Source organism: Callithrix jacchus, chromosome 2 (assembly GCF_049354715.1).
Source record: "Callithrix jacchus isolate 240 chromosome 2, calJac240_pri, whole genome shotgun sequence".
Taxonomy (NCBI): Eukaryota; Metazoa; Chordata; class Mammalia; order Primates; family Cebidae; genus Callithrix; species Callithrix jacchus.
The window spans coordinates 178,514,903-178,529,632 of NC_133503.1; positions in this window are offsets into that span (position 1 = coordinate 178,514,903).

The window sequence follows — 14,730 nt, forward strand, 5'->3', positions numbered from 1 at the left end:
AAAAAGGCAATTTTGTGTATAAATGGATCCAATCTGGGAAGCTATCCAAAAGAAGCTGTTCAGGTGAATAACTGTGATTTGCATGCAGGTGCAAATAATAAACTTAGAAATAGATTGAAAATTCTACCTAAAGATATGGAGTAGAATTGAGTTAACTAGACAGTTATATTGCTGCTTTTCTGGTATCTTTCAAATCCTAGAAATTTGTTTTATATATTTATAAGAATGTATAAATATAAATGTTTTATATATTTATAAGAATTTGATCTTTAGGAAAATAAACATTAAAGTAATGACTCATGGCTATTCAGAATCTGATGGTTAGACATGCTAATGGAATGGAAAAGAGCCTTTTTCTACTTGAATTAAAAGAGAGGCATTTCAAGGGGATACGTGAAAAAATAATGCATCTTTTCCCTATTTTGATCTCCTCAGACAAAAAAAAAATAAATATATCAATTATTTATCTTTATTTATTTATTTTAAATATTGTACTACATAAAGTAACCATGTAAATGATCAACAAACCAAAAGTATAAAAAGAAGGCGACAGGTTGTACAAGAAGTTCAAAATGTGTCTATCTCCACGATTATTTCCAGAGAATTTGAAAAATTAAAATAAAATCAGTAAATCTCTGAAATAAAGGATTGAATCACACGTGAGTGATAAAGGTTCGACATGTTTCTTCCTTGTCTACCCATGACAAAGCATAGTTTGTCTTGGGTAGTTTTTTTTTAAAGTTCTCAGTATCTGATTTGCTAATATTTGTTGATCAGATTCAGGAGAAACACACAAATGGAAAGAAAGCTGATAGGGCAATCAGTGACTGCTATTTTTATGCCCACATCACCAGGTAGTAAAAACTGAAACTACCTGGTAAGAGCTCTGAACCTTAGTATTTCCTCCTTGGAAAATAATTCCTGGTTTAACCTCAAGATTTGTGTAAGCGTTAAATGATGTAGTAATTATGAAACTCTGTTTTAATAAAATGGATTCATAAATAAGTTTTATAGAAAAAAAGGAAAAGCACTTTAAAATTACTTAATGAATACATATAATGATTCACAAATCACTACCGGCTAGTGTCTTAGGTATGGAAGTGATTTAACAACAACTATTCTAGTGTGTTAAACAAAATATGACATCATCTTTCTATGAGAACTAAAGACACATGAAGTGCATGCATGTCCTGGTTCTGTATACACACTGCTATATTTCAAGTATTTTAAATGACACTAGCATGAACATTTTGTATGATATCTGCATACTTCAAGAAAGAAGATCACCTTACTATTACTCTCATAAGTAGATTAATATTGGCCAGAATTAGTCATTTCTAGTATATCAGATAGATTGCTGGATTTATAGTTACTTATGCTTAAATTTACATTTGTTTCCGACACATATTAAAGTCTATGACCTTGGGTGAGTCTCATAAATGCTTAAGTGTCCTTTTCTTCATTTATAATAGAATAAAAGGACTTAAATGTAAGAGAGAGGAAAATAGGGAGAAGGAATTAGAGGGTATTTTAGAAACAAATGAGGGACCTAGAAATTAAACCTAAACAAATACTTAAGCCACTAGTTTATTAAAACTTGTTTCATAATATCCCTTTGTCCTAGTTGATGAAGGGAATCAAGGAAATCATTATATGGTGGAAATTGACATGTAAATTTATTTTTTCCTCATCTATAAATAATTTTTAACCTAATATTATTGAATATTTATATCATATTGTCAAAGTTTATGTGCATGTTACTAATAAATAAGTATCATCAAATTCCCCTTCAGGTCGGGTTAGAGATTGTAAATCTCTGCTATGGGGTGTGTTTCTTTCAAAATAGCCATTATTAATATTTAACAAAATATAATTGTTTTACTATTTCTGAAAATGAAAGTCAAAAAATAAAGTGAATGCAGTGATTTCAATGTCATCAAAATTTAGTATCATTTCTATACTGCAAAAACACCCAGACTGAGAGTGAAATCAAGAATACAAACCCATTTTCAATGGCTATAAAGAAAATGAAATATGTAGAAATACAGCTAACCATGTAGATACAAGATTCTACAAGGACAACTACAAAACATAGCTGATGAAATCAGAGATGACACGAATAAATGAAAAAATACCCAAAGTTCATGGATTACAAAAATCAATATTACTGAAATTGTCATACTGTGCAAAGCAACTCACAGATGCAATGCTATTCCTATCAAACTACCTATATCATTCTTTGCAAATTAGGGAAAAAATCTACTCTGAAATGTACATAAAAACAAAACAAAACAAAAGAGCCTGAATAGCCAAAGTAATTCTAAGCAAAAGGAACAAAGGCAGAAGCTTCACATTATCTAACTTCAAACTATACCACAAGGCTACATTAATTAAAATAGAATGTTAGTGGTAGAAAAATAGTCACACAGACAAATGGAATAGAATAGAGAATTCAAAAATAAAACTGTACACCTCCAACCACTGATCTTAAATTAGGCCAACAAAAAAAAAATAGGAAAAGGACTCACTATTCAATAAATGGTGCTGGGATCACTAGCTAGCCATATACAGAAGACTAAAACTGGATGCTTACTTTTCACCATACACAAAATTAACTCAGGATGGACTAAATATTTTAAATGTAAGACCTCAAAGGTTAAGAATCTTAGAAGATACTTTAGGAACTACCCTTCTTGTCCTCAGCCTTGGCAAATAATTTTTTGCTAAGTCCCTAAAAGGAATTGCAACAAACATACAAGTAGAACCTAATTAAAGTAAAGAGCTTCTGCACAGCAAAATAAACAATAAGCAGAGTAAAAAGACCACCTAAATAAGGGGAGAAAACTATTTTCAAACTATGCATCTGACAATGATCTAATTTGTCTAATATCCAGAATCTATAAGATACTTAAACAATTGAACATGAAAAAAACAAGCAACGTCATTAAAGAATGGGCAAAGTACATGAACAGACACTTTTCAAAAGAAGGCATACAATTGACAAACAAATATGTGAAAAAAAATGATCTACATCACTATTCATCAGGTAATTGTAAATAAAAACTGCAATTAGATGCCATCTCACACAAGTCAGAACGGCTATGATTACAAAGTCAAAATACAACAGATGCTGGCAAGGGTGTGGAGAAAAAGGAATATGTATACACTGATGGTGGAAATGTAAATTAGTGCAGACACTGTGAAAAGCAGCTTGGAGACTTCTCATAGAACTTATAACAGAACTATCATTCAACCCAGCAATCTCTTTACTGTGTATATACACAAAAGAAAATAGATCATTATAACAAAAAGAGAGATGCACACCTAAGTTCATTACTTAGCATTGTTTACAATAGCATAGACATAGAATCAACCTAGATACTCATCAATAGTAGATTCAATAAAAAAATGTGGTACATATATACCATGGAATACCATACAGCCATAAAAAGATGAAATCATTTTATTTGCAGCAACATGGAGGCTGCTGGAGGCCATTATCCTAAGCAAATCAACACAGGAACAGAAAATCAGTAACACATAATCTCACTTATAAATGGGAACTGATCATTCAGTTTACATAGACATAAACATGGGAACAATAGATACCAGAGATTACTAGATGGGGGAGATAGGGATGGCATAATGGATTGAAAAATTGCCTAATGAGTACTGTGCTCATTATGTGGGTGTGATATACATATGAAATATACCTGCGTATATACCATCTGTACCTAAAATAAAAGTTGAAATTTAAAACATAGCAATTGAGAAACTTATTAAAATTTCACAGAAATAAAAGTACCAGGCCGGGCGCGGTGGCTCAAGCCTGTAATCCCAGCACTTTGGGAGGCCGAGGCGGGTGAATCACAAGGTCAAGCGATCGAGACCATCCTGGTCAACATGGTGAAACCGCGTCGTACTAAAAATACAAAAAGTTAGCTGGGCATGGTGGCGTGTGCCTGTAACCCCAGCTACTCAGGAGGCTGAGGCAGGAGAATTGCCTGAACCCAGGAGGCAGAGGTTGCAGTGGGCCGAGATCGCGCCATTGCACTCCAGCCTGGGTAACAAGAGCGAAACTCCACCTCAAAAAAAAAAAGTACCAAAAAATGAATAAATAAGAACGGGATTCACTGGAGTACTTACACTACAAGATATCAAGAATTAATATAAAGCTCCAATTAAAAAAATACTTTGGTATTAGTTGTAAGCAAGACTATGCACAAAATGAGTCATATACTCTTTTAAATCCCAAAATAGACCCATACCTGTCAGGGTACTTGAAATTACAAAATGACCTTAAAAGAGTGAGTAAATAAAGATACTTCAAATAAACAGTGCTGGATAAATAACCATATAAAAACGCAGTTACCCAGTTTGTCCTCAAAAAGAAAAACTACATAAATTGAAAATGCATATAAATACTACCTTTCTCTACCAAAATGGCCAAATTGGAAGACAGATAATACTGTTTTGATAAAGAAATAAAGCAGCTGGAGTCCTCTTATACATTGGTGAGAATATAAACTGGAAAAATAATTTGGTAAATTATTTTACAGTATCTTTTTAAAAACTGAACATAGGCATAATTAATAATTTATCCACATATTGTCCTGAAATGAATGGTTGTATGTTTGCCAACAGATTCGCACAACCATATTTATAGCAGCATAATTCATAAGGGGCAAATGTTAAAAAGAACCTAAATGTTTATTAATTACAGTAGTTTCATATCATGGTATCAAATCACAAACTGCAACTAGTCACAATAGATGAATGAATCTTAAAAATAAAATAAATAGTAATGTTGAAAGAATCCAAGCATAAAAATGAAGTGTAATTTCATTTATATAAATTTAAATATATATATGTAGGCTTAGAAGTCAGAATATTGCTTATTCTCAGATGCATCAATAATTAGCCTGAGCCTCAAAAGAGGATTTGAATGTTGATATTGTATATCATGATTAAGATATAGTGTCAAAGTTGAGCTCATTTTGGAAAAATTAATGAAACAGTACATTTAACATGTATTCAAATTTAGTTTTTAAATTTTAAAGTCTACCAAAATTAACAGTGGTTATCTTCATATGGTGATAGATATCACCAGTGCCTTTTAGGTGTTACTGTTTTTTTATCCTCGGTATTTTCAAAATTTTCAATTAAGAGAATAAATTGCTATCAATTTGAAACTAAAACTCTATATTGTATAAAATAAAAATCTACAACAATAGAAACAAAAATGGAACATTAGGGTGAAGAAGTATGTTGTTTATATCGTTAGAGTAAGGAGCTGTGCACTTCTATGAACGTATCTTGTTAAGTTGATATTTCCACTAGTATCCTAAAACAAGGATGAATGCATCAAAAGAAAACGTTAGGTAAACATGCATGTGTAGTCAATTTTTTCTCCTTGCCCTTGGGCTTAAGGAAAGTACAACCTACTGTTTCATTGTGATATTGTTATTAGCAAAATATATTTTTTTAAATTTGCATTACTAGATAATTGGTGAATTCAATCCAGACATAACTAAAATAACCAGAAAATGACATGTAAATGTTCTGTGATTTCAAGCAGTATTTTTTTGGTTGAATAAAAATAAGAATTTTTTAATAGCAATATAAATAAGATGGAGTTGGGGATAAATTGTGACGAGTTATGCACATAAACTAGTAAAATACATAAAAGCTACATAACATTTTTCCTCAAGCCTAACATTAAAAACACATAGATCTTGATATTAGCTTATTTTCCGACTCTAGTAGATTTCAGGGAAGGAAAATGCTGGAACAACCGAAAGAGGCATAAACGACTATTATTCAGACTAAGACTGTGCTTTAGATAAAATACTTTCAGGCAATTATAATAAATTAATTCTTGTGTTATTCATTTGAATGTGTTTTTCCTGTCTTTGTAAACATAGAGACTACATGTAAAAATTAAGAAAATGTTCCCTGCCAATTGCAAGACATATAAATTGTGTTCCATAATTCTGATTATCCTTTCTCTAGATGCCAGTGTCCCCCATCTGCCCTTTGGCTGTTATTGTGTGGAACATTTATTCTTGTTTCCATAACCCTTTTAAATAAAAAGCCATTTAACCCAGTCATCTGAATCATAACATATGCTTTTGTAGGGTTATCAAAATATCTTACTCTTCTTTTAAAGACTCTTAACTATGCAATTTCAATTTTGGGCTTTCTTCCAAACATGTCTAAAATAGAATTGCAGTTGCACAATAAACAAGAGTTGCTAATTGCCAATTTTGTAGAATTTCTTACAAAAAAGGAATATCACTTCAAAATGTGTTTTGATGAAACTTTTTCCTCTCTATTCATCTTGTTTCTGATAACTCAGGACTATTTCTTCGCACTTGTGCATTTGAATTTTGCCTATGTTTTGCAAGAGAAGTTTCTTTTGTTTAATTTTCTCTTCACTAACTACATTTTCTGCCTTTCTATTCTAGAGTTAGATCTGATGCAATTTTCAAACTTTGTAATTTGTCTTCACAACATTATGCTTACATGTTCATCTTCATGTAGAAATGGAGTAAAATTCTGAAAAGTTATGATTAAACAAATGGCAGTATTAATGCAATCAATAGAGTTTGTGCTTCCAGCTGTTTATCAGCAGGTTTATGTTATCTTCTGTTTTATTTTTATTTATGTTAACTCCTCCGGAATTTTATATGCTCAAATTTGTGATAAAGAGTTATCATTAAGAATGAGTGTTGGTGATTAAAATAAATCTAAACATGCTTTTCTGTTATTAAATATGGTTTTCATATTAGAGTTTAGTTCTCCTCTGTAGTCCATACGAAAAACTAGAAGATATAAGAATAGACATGTAATTAACTATGTATTAAAAGCATGGGGGGAGTAGTTAATAATATTACTGAAAGGCAACGCTGATATCTACTTCATTTTTTCCTCAAGAACATTATGAAATTATTTTATACTATATACACGTTAGGTGCTCAATGTAAAAAGCTCCTAAACTAATTTCTCCTTTTGCTTTTTCAGAATACAGAACTATTTGTGGGTTTGGTGACAGCAAAGGAGTCAGTTAACTCAGAAAGTCTTAGTGCATTGTTTTTCTGTTTGGGATGATTTCACTTCAACCTCTGATCTTTCTGCCACTTGAATTTTAGATAGAAGATTACAAATCACTTTAAAAATTATGGATTCCTTAAACTAAGTAAAATTCCTTATGTGTCTCCATAATTGTCTTGTATTTTCTGATTAGCAAGGTGAAACTGCGACACTTGTGTAAAAATGTCTTAATTTCAGGCTCTTAATGGACTGTAATCTTACTTAGCCAGGATATTTGTCCATATTTACAGGAGCTAGACACTTTGATGTTCTCTCTCTCTCTCTCTGTGTGTGTGTCTGTCTATCATCTATCATCTATTTTTATCTATGAATCTGTCTTATGTCATCTACGTGTAGATAGACAACAGCTAAATAAAGGTATAAATAAATGTATTAAGTGATAGGTGAATATTTTATGTGAGCTGTGGACTAATGGAGGGATTCCGGACAGCAAAATTAAAGTAAGAATGATTATAACTGGCTGTTTGTAGCTCATATCAGAGTATAAATATCTAAAAGAACTAAATTCTAAGAGAAGGAGGCAAAATTCTGAGGCAACTCAGGTCAAAAGTGGCTTGAGACATATTTGGATAAAATGTGTTTTGGATCAAGAGATGAATCCATATATACAGGCCAGAAAAAGGAGCCACTGCTAATGATGTGGAAGCCAAGGTCAGCTCCACCAGCTCCAGGAAGCCAAGAGTAAAGCTAGTTTTTGAGCATTACATGACTAGTACCGATTTCTGTTCCAAGCTAGAGAGGCAAAGCCAGATATTGGCTCACTGTTTTAGTCAGAAAGAGAACATGTGGGAGGTCGGAATTGTGGGGTCTGCCAATACCTCTTCCTGCCTTTAAGCAAAATCTATGGCATAGTTCCTGATTATGCAAAACTGAGCCAATGTTTATCCCAATTTCAGAGGCTATTTTCCTGGGACAGCACAGGCCACTCTGCTAATACAAACCACGAAGTGAGGCAGTGAAGTACCGGTCAACATAAATACAAATAATTGTTATAAAATGTAAAGAGCTAGACTTTTAAATGGGTTTGTGAGAAATTGTTTGGAAGCTGTAATAGGAAGAAAGAAGGCAATTACCATACCGTAACACAGCCCTTAACACTGGTGATGTGAAAGAATGTAAACAGCTTCCAGTTGGGAAGCCCGCCAAATAGATGGTGTCTTCAGGGACCTGTCAGATGTCAGTTCAGGCAGGATTAAGGGGAATGTTCACAGGACAGTTGAGGATATATATACAGGGATGTTGCTAATGGCAGCTTGTCAATTAGAGACAGTGAACAAACAATGGTTTTAAAGGGTGGGAAAAGTAGAGAATTAAGATAGATTGAGTGTGCAGAATAGAATCTAAGTGTATCAACAACCTGGGGTATTGGGAACTTTAGTGTCATCTGTGGTGAATAGAATGCTTTCATAATGGCCTATCCTCTAGGTCTTTGGAAGAAGTGGTTTTCAAACAAAAGAAACGACTCCGGTTATGTAAAAATTTTTGAAGGAAAACATGGATGTGGTTAGTTTTAGTTACATCAACTTCATGTGTGTATTCTTTTAAAATCAATCTGCATGAAATTGCTGATTTAAGAAGGTACGGTGTTCCCTTTCCTATTTTTCCTTTCCAAAAGTGCTATATTTATGTTTCAAAAAAGAAACGCAGGCTCCCACACATCCTTAATCTTATCACTGTGCTGTGTTCTGGAGTGACAAGGAAGCAACCAACAAATATACAAAAAAGTAAAAAATAAATAAAAAAAATAGAACCTTTGAAGATACCAAACAAAAATGACACTTTGAAATTCATATTGGTGTTAAAATAGTAACTAAAGAAACTGTAACAATTGTCTTCTGTCTTCAGGCTGCTATAACAAAATGCACTGAAAGGAGTAGCTTTTAAAGGGCAGAAATTTCTTTCTCGCAGTTCTAGAACCTGCAGATCCGAGATGAGGGTGCCACATCAGGGTGTATGGTCACGTTTGGTTGGGGCCCTCTTCTGGTTGCAAACTATTGACTTCTCCCTGTGTCCTCACTCGGCCTCAGGTCAAATAAGCTTCCTCAGGCCTCAGAATAAGGGCAGTAACCGATTTATGTGTGCCCTGTTTTCAGGACTAAATTACCTCCCAAAGGCTCTACCTCCTACAAGTTTTCATCTTGGGGAGTAGAATTTTAACATTAACATTAGGATTTAACATCTGGGGATCAGGATTTTAGATTTTGGGGGACTTAAAAGTGGAATAGAACAATTCCACTTTTAAGTTAGGTAGTTTTCAATTCTTTGTTTCCTACCCATTTAGAGAGGGAATCAAAGCTCTTTTCAGCTACAGATCATTAAAAACTGATCATTAAAATTTGATGTTGATGAAATAAATCATGATCTTTTTGGCTTACAATTCACAAGTTCTTCAAGAAAATAAATGGCATTCTAATATCCTTGTTTATATGAATAAAATTACTAAGTTTTAGTGTCTATGGAAACAGAAAAAAGTAGAGCTAAAGTTTATAATAAATGCTTTTAGCAACACATGAAATTTATTCAAGTATGTATGTATTAATTGTAAGTAAAGCAGTTAATCTTAGCTCATTAAGGCATTGCTTTTAAAAGTTTCAAAAATGATTAATAGCAATTTATCTAACTTTGAAGAATATTTATATTATCTTAATAAATCATGTAATTATAAAGGTCAGGCAATCAAGAAGAAAGATTTTAGTGGTCTGACTCATATGTTACTGGAACAAATAATAAAATTGACTTTGTTTAGAGAAGCATGATTATTTAAATAATTTGAAGCATTTTATAGGAACTTATGATACATAATTTTAAGAAAAATATAATAAAAATAATATTTGGAGGATCAATAAACTAGGTACATTAAAATTGTTCTAAAATTTTTTGAGTTGATTGAATAGGAATCCAAATAAAACTCATAAAACCCATGTATTATATTTGAATGATATACCTTATGTCTGATTTAATCAATAAAAATATTCTTCTTTTTTTTTGGTAGAATTCCTCATATTTTTTATATGGTTGAATGCATCTTGTTTCAATTTTATTGGTAATATATTTACCTGTAAAATTGCCCACTTTATGTGAATATCCAGAAAGTATCTCAAAATTAATATGGCTAATAGAGAATTTATGAGATCCTATGACCCCAATGAATACTGTTTCTATCACTAATTCTTCTATCTCTGTTAATGGTAGAATCCACATTTTTGTACAAAGAAAAAACTTTAGAATTATCATGAATGCTCACTTTATTTATCCCTACCGTTTCAAACCTAGAAGAACTGTCATTTGTACCTCTAAAACATATCTTATCATGTTCTCCACCTCTCCACTGCTAAAGCTCAAATTTAATTAACACGTGTTTATGGCCTGCATTTACTTATATCAAACTTCCTGGGCCATTATTTATTTCTTATAAAATATCCACAAAATATAAAGTTTTATCATAGAAATTAAAATCAGTTGATGCATTTCCTGTATTTAATACCTTCTGCTAGATTTTCTCATTTTCTTTAGAATTAATTCCATCTGAAACGATTTCCCTTCTGATATCCCCTCTAAAAACTTCTATCCACCTCTCCATATGACATTTTCTATCAAATACATTTTATTTTCTCATCTTTATTGTAAAAGTTGGTCAGAGATATATTCAGTTACATGAATGCCTGTCACTCCCAGAACACAGCATCATCCCCATGAGAGCTGAAGCCTTGACTCTCTTGTTAAAAATTATACTTTAAATTTCCTTAAAAGTAGTTAGCACAAAATAAGTTTGGTTAACAGCCTTTTTGAGATATGTCACATAACTTAAAATTTAACTTTTTTTTTTTTTTTTTTTTTTGAGACGGAGTTTCTCCCTTGTTACCCAGGCTGGAGTGCAATGGCGCGATCTCGGCTCACTGCAACCTCCGACTCCTGGGTTCAGGCAATTCTCCTGCCTCAGCCTCCTGAGTAGCTGGGATTACAGGCAGGCGCCACCATGCCCAGCTAATTTTTGTATTTTAAGTAGAGACGGGGTTTCACCATGTTGACCAGGATGGTCTCGATCTCTTGACCTCGTGATCCACCCGCCTCGGCCTCCCAAAGTACGGGGATTACAGTAAAATTTACCTTTCTAAAGTGTACAACTTAGTTGATTACTGTATATTCATAGTGAGGAACCGTTCCATTATCTCAGTTTAGAATACTTTCATCACAACAAAAAAGAAAGCTCATACAAATTATTATCATTTTCCACTAATTTACCTTCTGTTTCTATGACTGTCTGTTTCATGCACATACAATAACTCAATATATACTCCTTTTCATAATTTCATGATTCATTCATGTAATAGTATGTATCAACACTTTGTTTTAATTGGCAAATAATATTCCAGAATATGATTATATAACATTATATTTACTCATTCACCCGCTGATAAAGTGACATTTCCAATTTTGTGTTATTATAAATAAAACTGCCTTGAAAGACTGTATACAAAATTTGCATAGACATGTTTTTAGTTCCCTAAGGCATATAAGTAGGAGTAAAACTGCGGAATCCTATAATACCTCTAATATTTTCAGGAATTAAACTGTTTGTGAAAATGCCTGCGCCATTTTTACATTCTCAGCAGCAGTGCAGGAGAGTTACAGTTTCTCCACATCTTTGCCGTCCTTGCCAGACTAGTTTTTTGTTTTTTGTTTTTCTGAGACTGTGTCAGTCTATCACCCCGGCTGGAGTTCAGTGGCGCTGTCTCAGTTCACTGCAATCTCCACCTTCTGGGTTCAAACCATTTTCTTGCCTCAGCTCCTAAGTAGCTGGGATTACAAGCACTGGTAAACATGACCAGCTAATTTTCATATTTTTAGTAGAGACAGGGTTTCACCATGTTTGCCAGGCTGGTCTTTAACTACAAGTTCACGTGATCTGCCTGCCTTAGTCTCCCAAAGTGCTGGGATTACAGGCATGAGCCATGGTGCCCAGCCATACCCAGGCTAGTTTTTGTCTGTCTCTTTGATTACAGTCATTTTGATGGTTACTAAATAATATGGTGGTTTGGTCCGTATGTTACTAATGACTAATGATGCTGAACATTTCGCATGTGTGTATTGGCCATTATTACTACTTCTTTAAAAAAATGACAATTTAAATCATTTTCTAATTGAGCTAAATGTATTTTTAAAACTTTTGAGTTTAAAGAGTTCTCTGTATTTTTTGGACACCAGATCATTAGACAGATTATTTCCAAATATGTTTTTCATTCTGTCCTGTCTTTTCATTTTCAAGTAATAATCTTTGAAGCACAAAAGTTTTTAATTTTTATGAAGTATAATATGCACATATGTATATATATTTTTTTTCTTTTGTCACTTGTGCTTTTAGTACCACTTCTAAAATCCCATTGCCTCATTCAAGGTCAAAATATTTACTCTTACTTATTCTTCTAAAAGTTTTATATCTTTAGCTCCTGCATGCACATTGATGATTCATTTTGAATCCTTTTTTGTATATGGTGCCAGAGAAGGGCTGAACTTCATCTTTTGTATTTGGAGATCCAATTATTTTAGCACATTATCTTGAAAAACTATTTTATTATTATTAAATTATTTTAGTACCACTATAAAAATTAATTCTAAATGTAAGAATTTATTTCTGGACTTTCAATGATATTACATTGATCTGTAAGATCAACAGACCTGATATATCTGATGACATTCTGTTGTGTGTATCTTTAAAACAATATCACTGGGCCAGGTGCAGTGGCTCACGCCTATTATCCCAGCACTTTGGGAGGCTGAGGAGGGTGGATCACGAGGTCAAGAGATCGAGACCATCCTGGTCAACATGGTGAAACCCCGTCTCTACTAAAAATACAAAAAAAAAAAAAAAGAAATTAGCTGGGCATGGAGGCGTGTGCCTATAATCTCAGCTACTCAGGAGGCTGAGGCAGGAGAATTGCCTGAACCCAGGAGGCGGAGGTTGCAGTGAGCCAAGATCGTGCCATTGCACTCCAGCCTGGGTAACAAGAGCGAAATTCCATCTCAAAAAAAAAAAAAAAAAAGCACCTTGTCTTAATTACTTTACTTTGTAGTAACTTTTAAAACTGAAATATGTGAGTTTTTAAATTTTTTTTACTATGAATATTTTTGGATCTGGCACAGTATCATAGAAATTCTTTAATTGTTATGTTTATTTTTGAAAATAAAGCCAGCTTTAGAGATCTTGTTCAGTCTGTAGACAAATTCTTGGAGCCATCTTATCAATGTTAAGTCTTTCAGTTCACAAAAATGACATGCATTTCCATTCATTTACATATTTTATATAAAAACATAAACATCTTTAAACAATGTTCTTTAAGTCTTAAATTGCCTTTGTTAAATGAACCCTTAATTATTTAATTGTTTATATTTTAAATGGAAATTCCTTCTTAATTTAATTTTCAGATTGTTCCTTGATATATAGAAATACATTTTGTTTTTGTAATATGTTGAATTTGTATCCTACAAATTCTAAAATGATTTATTAATTCTTTTGGTTATTATTAAGATTCTACAAGAAAGTTCATATAATGTGAACAGAGGTAGTTGTATTTCTTTCAACCCAATCTAAATGTTTTTATTTATTTTTCCGGCCTAATTGTCCTGCCCATAATATCTAACAAATATTGATTAAAAAGGGTGAGAGATGACATTTTTGGCCTCCTCTCATTCTGAGGAGGAAAGTGTTCAGCCTTTGCCATACATTGTTAGCTGTACATATTTCATATAAATTCCTATCATAGGTTCAGAAATTTCCCTTCTATTTTTATTTGATTGATTGTTTTGATAATTAAAGTTGTTGCATTTTGTCAAATGATATTTTTTCATCAATAAAATGATCACATTGTTTTATCCTTTATTCTATTAATGTGATGTCTTACACACATTGTAGAATAATAGATTATTCTACAATGACATCACTCTCAGCAAACTGACACAAGAACAGAAAATGAAATACCGCATGTTCTCACTCATAGGTGGGTGTTGAACAATGAGAACACATGGACACAGGGAAGGGAGCACTACACACTGGGGTCTGTTGGGGGAAATAGGGGAGGGACAGCTGTAGATGGGGAGTTGGGGAGAGATAGCATGGAGAGAAATGCCAGATATAGATGAAGGGGAGGAAGGCAGCAAATCACACTGCCATGTTTGTACCTATGCAACTATCTTGCATGTTCTTCACATGTACCCCAAAACCTAAAATGCAATAAAAAAAAAGAAAAAAATAAATTAAGCTAAATGTGCATTACTCATATAAATCCCACTTAGTTATGGTGATGATCCTTTTAAAAACAATTTGTTAGAATTAGTTTTCTAGAATTTTTCTAATAAATTTACATTTACATTCATAAGTTACACTGATCTTTAGGTGACTTATCCACTTTTTCAAATCTTGATCTTCCACATAATGCACACTGATATGGAAAATTCACTGGAGTGGATTAATAGTAGAGTTTATTTGGCAGAAAAAAATAACAAGAAAATTTGAAGAGAGAGTTTATATGTGAACATCCAGTCTGAGAAACAGCAATAAAAAATAATGATGAAAAATAAACAGAGACTCAGAGACATGGTGGGTATTATCAAACATAGCAA